Below are 11,200 nucleotides of genomic sequence, written 5' to 3'. Positions count from 1 at the left end.
ATTTAAGACTGACACATAATAATGGTACATATTTCTGGGGAACAACATAATGTTGTGGTACATGTATTATACAATGTGTAGTGATAAAATCAGAGTAATTAGCATAGCCATCACTTTAAATATTTATCATTTCTTTTGATGAGAACACTCAAAAATCTCTCTTCTAGCTATGGTGAAATATACAATACATTATTGTTAGTGCTAGGCATCCTACTATGCAATAGAATGCTAGAACTTATTTCTCCTACCTAACTGTAGTTTTGTACCTATTGACCAGTCTTTCTCCATTTCCTACTCCCCTCCCCATCCCCTGGTTACCATTATTTTGCTCTCTACTTCTATGAGAACAACTTTTTAGAGTCCACATGTGAGTGAGGTCATGGGATATTTGTCTTTCCACGCCTGGGTTGTTTCACTTAATGTAATGTCCTCCAGGTTCACCTATGTTGCCACAAAACACAGGATTCCATTCTTTTTTATGGCTGAATAGTATTCCACGGTGTATGTATGCCACATTTTCTTTATCTGTGCATGTGCACTGGTGACCGGCAACGTTTGCAGTTTCTTGTACCAAGTGAGGTTCGGGAGTCACGCAGTTGATGGAATAGAAAGATGCCTGGTCCTCGACTCTCTTCAGAATTGGGACTTCGTTAATTTGTTTAAAACATTTCAACTCCCCATAATTCAGGGATATCTACAATAAAATGTAAATCCAGAAACACTTCTCAAGGAGAAATATACAGGTTTCTTTTATTGCCTTCATTTTTAATCATTATGCTACCATTCTCCTTTATTGACACAGATACTCAAGAGTTGGCTATACGGTCATCCCTTGGAATCTGCAGGGGGTTGGCTCCAGTACACTCCTCCTGCCCCCTGCAGATAACAAAATCTGCAGATGCCAAGTCCTTTATATAAAATGGCGTAGCATTTGCATATAACCTACACACATCCTCCCATACGCTTTAAATCGTCTCTAGATTACTTATGATACTTGAAACAATGTAAATACTATGTAAATAGTTATTATACTGTATAGTTTTTATTTGAATTATTTTTTATTGTATTGTTATTTTTCTTGTTTTTTTTTTTCAGGATATTTTCAATCTGCAGTTGGTTAAATTCAAAGATATGAAACCTGTGGATACAGAGGGCCGACTGTACTTGGTTTATCCAAACATTAAATCAACAACCTATTAAAAATCAATCTTTCCAAAATTAAAGTATTCCCTTTTCTTAAGTGCCTCTCAATGCAAAGCCACAGTATCACCTACGAACTTATTTAAAAAAAATTAAACCTGAATAGGATTCAGTCTGAGAAAATTCAGAGGACAGAAAAAAAAAATGATAAATTACATCGTAGGGGTGTGATCACCAAAATGCAGTCTATGGGAATCTTTACAGGGCAAGTGACTCAATTTCTTCAAATTTCAAAAAGAGAAAGAGAAGTAGGAGGAATCTGTAAATGAAGAGACCTTAAAGGTATTTATTTTAAAAAAGCAAAACGAAACTATTGCATATAAGGATGCATATTTGGGGGTTAGAATTATAAGAAGGGTGGAGAAGTGATGACTGTCAACATTTGGATGGTTTTACTTTCAGGGAGGAGGTAAGGGCTTTGGACAGGGCACAGTGGCATGACCCCCAAAGTGATCAGCAAAGGTCTCTCGTTCCTAATTTTGAATGGGCTTAACTAGAAGGAAACATATTGAGTCTAAGAAGCACTACAGAGAGTTTATAATTTAATTATGTTGTTGTACCTCTTTATAGTTTCCGAATTGTCGTACAACTCCAATGCTCTCTGGATTCCAGCTGCTATGGAAGGGCTACATTCCTTAGCACACTTCAACGTCTCTATGAACATGTTTCATCGAAAGCATCAGAGAAACACCAATTCCACAAAAAGTTGGGGTGTAGATGAGGGAGGAGGAGAGTTTATGTCTAACCTGAACACCCGGTTCAGACAGTTGCCAGCACAGAAGGAAGGGGTCCTATCTTCTTTCAGTGGTGATCGAATGTGGTTTTCTGTATTTATGTTCGTGCATGCTCGTGCGTACAATGCAAGCTTTGTCGTGCTGTGTCTGGACAGTGTTTTGTATCCTTTATGACAGGCAGTAATTGTAGCTGTACGTAATGTACCTGGGGGTGAAAGTTGCTGGCTATTGGAGTCTCCTTTTGGCCACGTTTGAGCTGGCACAGCCGTGATATTTTCTTTCTTCCTGTCCTTCCAAACTTCCTTAGCTTAATGACAGTCTCATGTTTTATTTGTTTCCTCTGATCAACGTGTTTATATGAGGGCAATTCTAGAATACATGAAAGTCAGTTGCAGGGTGGTAATTATTGACCATGATTTTACATAGCACCTCATGTGGTAAGAAGATAAATGCATAATCATCTAGTAATATGAAAACTCTCTGACTGAAGGACCAAAGGACTTGTCATATTACTCCACCCTCTGTGACTCAGTGAAATGGATTGAATTGTATACCAGAAACCAGCACTTCAATTTGATGAAACTCATCCTAAAGAGGAAAGTGTCACTACATGTTGGCAGTTTATAAAATGTAATGATCTGCCCTAATCCATTGGAACGGACATGTCCTTAATAATAGCAACATTCTTTGTAAATTAAATAGCTATTATTTTTTTTAAAAAAACCTGTCAGGATATGCTTATGCAGTGGTGCACATGTCATCATAGGCATTTTTGTGGTGTCTAAAATACAGAAAAATATAACCCATTTTAGAATGTGTAAAATTGTGTCAGCATCTTTGTCTCTCAAGGCATGGAACAAAACTGAGCTGAAACCCTGGAGTGATTTTCCACATTTGAGATCACTGAGTCTCTGGAGGGTGGCATATGTCCCAAGGTCATTGTACCTCAGACTCCCAAAATAATCCCTCAGCAAACATTCATTGAGCACCTATTCCATTCCTGGCACAGTGCTAGGCACAGGGCTCTAAAACATCTGTTTTCACACCTCTGCTGCCTGTTTAACCCTTTCCAGTCAGCAACACAATACTCTGGCTTCCTTCTTTTCTCTCCTATGAGGAGGTCCCCTGCTCCTGGGAAAGTGACCTGCTCTGGGCCATTTGTCTTCAAGACTGCCCCTGCAAAGGACACTTCTTGCACAGAGAAATGAGTGAGGAGTGAATTATGTTGGGCTAGCTGAAAAGGAACATATTACCCTCACAGTGCTAAATCAACCTTTTTTTTTTCATTTCTTGTAACCCCCATGTACCTCAGGAGAAATTTCATAGAATTATGTTGAAGTACATTAACAATTCTTTTGCAAGGTTATTTAATGGCCTGATGATTATAACAGGTAGGGATTGTAACATGTAGTCACCCAAGACAGGCTTAAAATAATTTGATACAAGGAGAAATTTTCTGATGTGTCTTGCAGAGAAACCAACTCGAGAGTCATCTTGAAATCAGGCTTTATCTTGGACACATCAGCTTATAACCTTGGTAATGATGTTTCTGAAGCAGATAGGATATGGCAAACGGGGGAGGCAGGGGCTTAATCCAGGGGCTTGTTACCAGCAGATCTCACTTAATGGAATGGTACCAAGGTACTGCTGAAAATTGTAAATATTAAGCTTGAGACACCTGATGGTGGTTGTTTTGTCCATAATATTTTAATGAGAACAGCAAACAAACAGTGTAAATCAGAGCTATTGTGTATGTAGGCTGTGCCCTATATAAGGGCTCCCAGAGGAGAAGGTAGTTAGTTGAGTGGGGCTGAAATCCAGCTTGCACCGTGCTCACCGGGTCATACACCCTGAGGTGAGGTTACATCTGCCCAGAGGGGTATCTTTCTTGTATTTGCACAAAGATGCTGTATGGGGTGCCTCTGGCACTGGCACTGTCATCTCCCCAAGGCAGATTTTTGAAACTGGTGTCAGGCCAATGGAAAATGGGGCAGGACTGACATGGCTAAGATTTGGGAAATGCTATCTTACTGGGAGTGTGAGAACCAACTGCAGCTAGGGTTGATGTTCTTCTCCCAAGCAAACTGGGCACAATCCAATGATTCCAAGTTACTAGGCAGCTCTGGGGATTGAAGAGCATTGTGGTTCCACCCACCTCCCTTTCCTGGAGATTTGTCAAGATCTAGGATTTCCCCAGAACTAGAATAATTACTGAGCAGAGTCCAGCCCTGCTGAGAAATTGCAGAGTAAATTTCCCCTGAAGGCCATGTCTCCTGCATCCTGCCACCTGAATCTGGGCTACAGTTTAAAAGTCCGGTCCAAGAGGGCTGTTAAAATATAAATGCCCAGACTTACAGCTGCTCTCTGCGCAGTGTGAACAGATGAGCTTATATGAAATCCTAGCTTTCCAGTGTTTACTATTACACACCACTTCCATGGAATTAAGTTGGGTCTCATTAATTTGTGGAATGTTTCATATCTTAATGAAATACTCTGTGTGTGAGTGTGTGTGTGTGTGTGTGTTATGAGAGTGTAACAGCTCAAGAATTACCACATGACTCCATTCTACATTTCCTAGCTCACACACACACACACACACACACACACACACACACACCCGACAACCACTATTAGCAGCAGTAAAATTAAATGGGAAAAGCTATCAGGAAATAGATAAAGAGTCATACAATGGAGACTTTTTTTGGAGAGAAAGAGGCCAGGCAAATGGATTTTAAAATTCTGCTTCTATGACGACACTCCATTTATAACCTGAAGGCATCAATAGTTGACATTGCTCATAGCACACCAAGGGAAAATTCTGAAAAGGAAATATCTATTCACTCATTACCCAAATGTAAATTATATGCGCTCTCGAAGTATGCCCTTTATTTAATTTTAATGCATTTTAAATTTTAATATGGATTACTATACATGAATCACCTTCTTTGTTTTCAATGCCATTAGCACACAAAAATTGAGGAAGGGCTTCTGTTTTCTGGTAATTCAAAATATTTTATGAGGTACAGCACATAATATTGTGTCTTCCATAGAGTAGGGACTCAATGTTTGTTGAAGCAATTTCAATGTGATATGTTAGCTATGCTCTACCATGAGTAGGTAATGACTTCCTATATTTCTAGCTTAAAAGGATTCTTCTATTGGCATTCACACTTTAAAAAAAATCTTTGGTTCTCAATAAAACCAAGGCATAGTTTTTTTTTAAAGAATACATTGGCATCTCTCTCAAAAACTTACACAATGAAAGAGATTCATATTCAATTGTTCTAAACTAAATCACTTTCTTATTCCATAAACATGCTCTACAAGATCCGAGTTTTTTTTCCATTTGAATAAATCCAGTGGGGGAGGGAGCAAGAGAGGAAAAAAAAAATGAATAAATCCAGTGACTTGAAAAACCTGTATTTGATGTGTGGACTATTTAAATTAGTGGGCTAGAGATAGTAGGAGATGAACATTATATGAAAAAAAAACTAGGCAAAAAAATACTTGGGTCATGATTTGATGTACCTTTGACTTTGTGAAGGAGAAGAGATAAACATACACATAACTGTGATGCAAGTTGGAATATGAAAAACAACAACCAAGAGACCTCCAAAAATTGAGACAGAAGATCGGAAGGCAAGGCTGGGGCTGGAGGGGGGAACTCGTGGAGAAGAGTGAAGGAGACCGCCGAGTGGTAGGGAGGTGTGTAGCTATTGGGACACACAGAGTAGTCTTAGTGAGTAGAGGAGGAGACATATAAAGAGAAAAGTTGGATAATCAAGCTGCAGGATCGCTTGGAACCGGGTTGTAAAGGTCCTGAATACTGAATATGGGCAGTGGCATCCTGTGAAATGTTGAGAAGCCAGGTATTGGGGTGCTGGGAATGGGAGCAGGATTTGCAGTGCTCACTGATTTTCTATTCCCACACAGGGCCGATGAATGGGGAACTGGGAAGTGATACTAACAATCAACGCTTGGGAAATGGTACAAGTCAGCTCTAGCACACCAGTGGATAGGTGCTACTCGAAGCTACGAGAAGGGATTAAATTGCAAAGGGAGAGGACCACAAAAAAAAAAAAAAACAAAAAAAAAAAAAAAGAAGAAAGAAGAAAACAGACAAACAAACGAAGACCAAGACAGACCCTATGGATTGCTTGAGTTTAAGTGGGGCAAGGTGGTGCCAGACGAGGGTAGAGGTGCTAAAAGTTAGGAAAACAGATCAAGATGAGCAAGTGTCATGGAAGCCAAAGGAGGAGAGAGAATGCCAAGACTGACAAAATATTGCTGAATGTGGAAATTAAAAGAAATTTGGGGGATTTTAGGAGAAGAGTTTTAGGAAATAGAGATAGAGAGGTAGAGATAGAAGTTAGAACACAAGGGATTAAGGATTGAGTCACTGGTCTATGAGTTGATATTTATTAGCAACCACCATTGGGTCATATTCAAATGATTCCATTATCTAAAGGAAAAACTGTATAGGAAATTAAAATAAACATATGAATTAGGCCATGAAAGGGAAGTTGAAAATTTCACAGCAAAGATTTTGGCAAACTCTCCTCAACTCAGCTGATTTGAGATGCTTCAGTGACTTTCTCATTCTCCTCCATTGCTTGAATTTGTGCAGTCAAAGAAAGCCTCTTTAAGGCTTATCTGTGAGCAATTAGGTGTGACGGTATGAGATAATTCTTTTTGAGTCTAATCTCGCATTGAAAAGAATCTTCAAAATTATTAAATCCAAGGAGGCCATCTAACTTTCACAAGACCCTTTGACACTGCCCATATGTAACCTCCCCCCCCTCTCCTGCTACTCGAGTAACTCCCTGATGTAGCTGGATTGGAGAGTAAGCCTGAGCTTTTCACTGCTGTTTCTCCCTCTAAAAGCAAAAGCACAGGAACCTCAGCCTTCAACAAGAGTCCTCTGAGCACTTGGGGCGGCAGAGTGGTCTGTATACAGGTCCTTTACCTACAGACCATAAAGTTTATTTACAAATTAAGACACTTTGGAGAGTGAAAGAGAATTTAGTAGTAATTATACTGGGACCAGATGCATTCACCATCTTTACCCCATGAGAAGGCTTACAGATAAAACATAGGACACCCAGTTATATCTGGATTTCAGATAAACAATGGACAGCTTGTTAATACGTCACCTGTAACATTTGGGACATACTTTTAGGTATTCCCATGCACTATTCAGTACTTAACCTGGGTGTCCTGCATAAGTCTGGCAACCCTACCCATGAACCCTTTACCCATTTACATGGGCAATACACTCTCTGCACACAGAGCAGCGAAACTCTTCTGACCCAAAACTTGCTACATAATTTGCAGGGCCCAGCGCAAAATGAAAATGTGGGGTCTCCTTATTTCAAAGTTTGAAAATGGTGACAATAGAGCATGAAATCAAGCCTGGGGCCCTGGGTGAATGCACAGGCCACATGCTCACAAAGCTGGCCCTGTTCTTACCATTTGGTACGCTATGTTTTGCTATAGTGAAATTTAAAAATATCTCATCTTCTATGTATAAAATGAATGGAAGAAATTTGCTTTAAATTTAGGATTTTTGATTTGAGCAATGACTACATTTGGAGTGGATCTTGATTATAAGTACACAAGGGTGGGAATCATATCTGACTTACTCAGTGTTTGGCATAGTGCCTGACACATGGACAGCACTTAATATGAACGACTGTCTTACAGGTACACATACAACATACTTCAGGAGTAAATTCCGAAGTGACATTAAAATTAAATAAAGGACATAGATCAAGAGCAATTATAATTTCCATTTGAGTACTAAAAGGTCAGATGGCAAAATTGCACCCCAATATTATGTATACTATGCAACATGCATGTCTGTATATTATATAGTATGCATGTAAGTATATTATGTAAGTTATGTGTGTTCCTGGCTTCTCTAGTTAGTGAGTATATGCTCTCATTTGCAGTAAATGTCCATATCTTGCTGCTATGAGCCTGCCTACTAATTACACATAGGCCCCAACTTTCCTGCAAGTTTTTCTCCCTAAATATCTCTGAGAAGCCGTAGGAGTGCTTCTTCCTGAGCTGACTGTCCCCTGGGCCACCTTGTTAGTGTTAGTCAAGTCCACATGCCCTTGGAGTCCCAGGAGGGAGACATGATGGAAGCTCCAATGCTGGAGGCTGTGGCTGTCACTCCACATTCTTCCTGTGGTCACTCTCCTGCTTTTGACTCTGGTGTTACTGCTGTCATTCTTCCCTGGACCAATGGCTCCCACACTGTGACCAGGTCTTTCATGGCCGGCTCCATAGCAGAGTGGTTTGGGTCCCAGTGGCACAAACTTCTCATTGACCTCTGGCAGAGCACTTAAGGGCTCTGGGGTGGATGGACACTTGTTCAATGGTGGCCACACACAATGCTGGGACCCTCTGACATTTGGTATGGGAGGCAGGTTATCTCTCTCTGTGGACCTCCAGAGTCCCAGTTTTCCCTCCCTGGAGGGCGAGAATCATTGTTTCACACACATCAGTCTAAATCTGAAGCCAATTATCATCAGAGCTCAAGAACTTTCTCAGGGTATCTTGGTCCTCGGGCAAATCAAGGATACATTGGGCTGCTGATTCTGTAGCCCTTTGTAGTCTGTGGTTACTGAGGCCTGTCTGCCTAGTACACATGAAGGATATCTGGATGTGAGGGTTTCCTTTTTCCTACTGCTGCAGGGACAGTGAAAGGAGTCTTCAGTTGGCACTGTAGCCAAGATGAGCTTATACCTGTGTTAAAAATTTAACTTCTGGAACCTTCTTTTTTTTCCTTTTATTTCTTTTGTGAGGGTACCATGCTAACTAGCCCCTAACTTTTCCTTAATTTTTTACTCAGCAACTTTTCCATTTTTAAACACTTTTAAATGAAAAGAATGATCTCAGGTGAAACCAAGTAGGCATTGGTCTCTTATTCTCAAATCTGGCCACACTCACGGAGTTACTCAGGCATGAATTAGAGTACAGGCATTTTGTCTTCTGAAATATAATTGATAAATCTTCAAAAACTATAAATCTATTTTAATGAATTTATACAACTTATTTAAAAATTTATCATTAACATTCTATGGCTAATCCATACCAACTCAAGATGGCACCAAAATAACCCTTTTCTGGTATAAATACATAATACTGTTAAGTTTTATATTGAATAGTTTTAGGTTTTCTTGAGTCTATATATTAATGCTATGTATATAGTTTTCTATTATTTCTAAAGATGGACTAAATTGAATGATTGTTATCATAATAATAAGTTACTAACTGCTAATCCATAATGTCAATGCTAAACAGTGATTTTCATGGTCCACTAATGTGTACAGTTTCTGGTAAGAGAACTGTATCTAAGAAATGTCCTAGAGCTTAGTTGTTTATTCCTAAACTAGATATATCTCAGTAGATGATACATGAAACGACAGAACAGATTACTTCTCAAGACTGCATCATGAATTTCAAAGCTACCATATGAATTTAAGAGCATATATTTGTTTTGGTGGGATACTTCTTTTCGTTTTGTAAAAGAAGAAAAGACTTTGGCATTCTCAAGTTGAGGGCAGCAGAGTACTGTAGAAATGATGCTGGTTTAGGAGATGGGTAACCCTGAGAAATAATCTCCAGTCACCACCGACTGTAAACTTAGGTGTATTATTCATCTCTCCTTGGGTTTACTCTTTTGTAAACCCAAGTGTGATAAAGATTAAGGGAGCTAACACAGAACCCATGGCTCCAGGAACAAGAACATGTGCTGTTGACTGAATAATCAACTTTTCCTCAAATATGTTTAAAAATATTTCTTTCCTATAAATCTCACTCCACCCTTCCTTGTTGGCTGCTAATTATTCTTTGCCAGGGCAAGCCATAAACTTTTGAGGCCAGCTCAAGAACACAAATGGAAGCCCATATACCATATGTCTAGATATTTATAAGTTATAAATCAGGCTAGCACACTGCTAAATTAAACATTTGCTGTCTTCCAACTGGACAAATCTACATTCACAATGGCCTGGAATGCCAATTCAAATTTAGAATTCTCAGACTCTTTGCATGATGTGGAGGACAAGGAACACTGGCTCCAGCCTCCGGCCCTTGTTCTGTTGTTTTTCTCATCCTAGTCCCAGCTCCCACTCGTACCATGAAGAGTCTCAAAAATAGCTGTGTGGATACCCCAGCTCACCCTCCCTTGCTTCGTCCACATATCCCATAAACAGTCACTGTTTGACTACAAGTTGAGTCTACCAATGTGGACACCAGAGGGTGGGCACACTCTGCCATCAGGAGAACAGACCAGGTAAGGGGCCTCACAGATTCCAGGTGTAGATTTAGGGATGCAAAGGCAGCCTATTCTGGGATCCCAGATACCCAGAGCATGGTCTAGATGGGAGACTGGAGGTGGGCCAGCTTCCTAGTGGATATGTCCTCCTAGTGCTATGAACTTTTCATTCCACAGTAAAGGAAACAGAGGAGGGCCAGGTCCTCCAAAGTGCAGGGCACAGGACTGGGGCCATCTTCTCCAGATCTGAAGGCAGTACTTTCCAGTCCTTTTCTAAATAGTCAAATATCATATTTTTCAAAAATGAGCTCCAAAGATGTTACTATCCTTTAATGTGGTAACGTACATTGGGAATCTCCAAGATTTTATGGCAAAAACTATTCTAATCTCTGATGTCAAGTGGTATTTACTCCTCTTCCTCCAACTGCCTCATAAATGTAGGGGATTCTACCTTCACCTGATTTGTTTTCCTGTTCTATATTCTTGCTAGATAATTTCATCCACATCCAAGGCTTTAATCATGATCTATGTTCCAGGAATTCCAAACTCTCTGTCTCTCACCCTCTCCTGAGCTTCATGCTTTCTGGACACCTCCACTTGGATACACAAATGGCCCAGAAAACTCCACATGTTTAAAACTCAACTCATCATCTCTCTCCAGACCTTCCTATCCCAACCTTCCCCTTTAGTGGGTTTCTTCTCTTAGTCAATGCTTCATCTAACCCCACCTCACCGATCGCCTTGGTCTCACTCCCAGAGTCATCTTTGTTCTTTTCCTGACCTCACCTCCTCCCCAATTTATCCCCCCAATTTTGTTCATTCCATCTCCTTGGTATTCCTCTAAGTCTCTCAGCTCTATCATTTTTTCAGGGCTCTTATCATTTTTTGGCAAGATTTCTACAACTTTCCCTTTCCCCAATTCTTTTTTTCCATTGCAAAAATGAGTCTTCATTTATAAATGCTAAGCAGTAATAAAAGA

Source organism: Propithecus coquereli, unplaced genomic scaffold, assembly GCF_000956105.1.
Source record: "Propithecus coquereli isolate 6110/MARCELLA unplaced genomic scaffold, Pcoq_1.0 Scaffold176, whole genome shotgun sequence".
Classification (NCBI taxonomy): Eukaryota; Metazoa; Chordata; class Mammalia; order Primates; family Indriidae; genus Propithecus; species Propithecus coquereli.
This window is presented reverse-complemented; position numbering follows the sequence as displayed.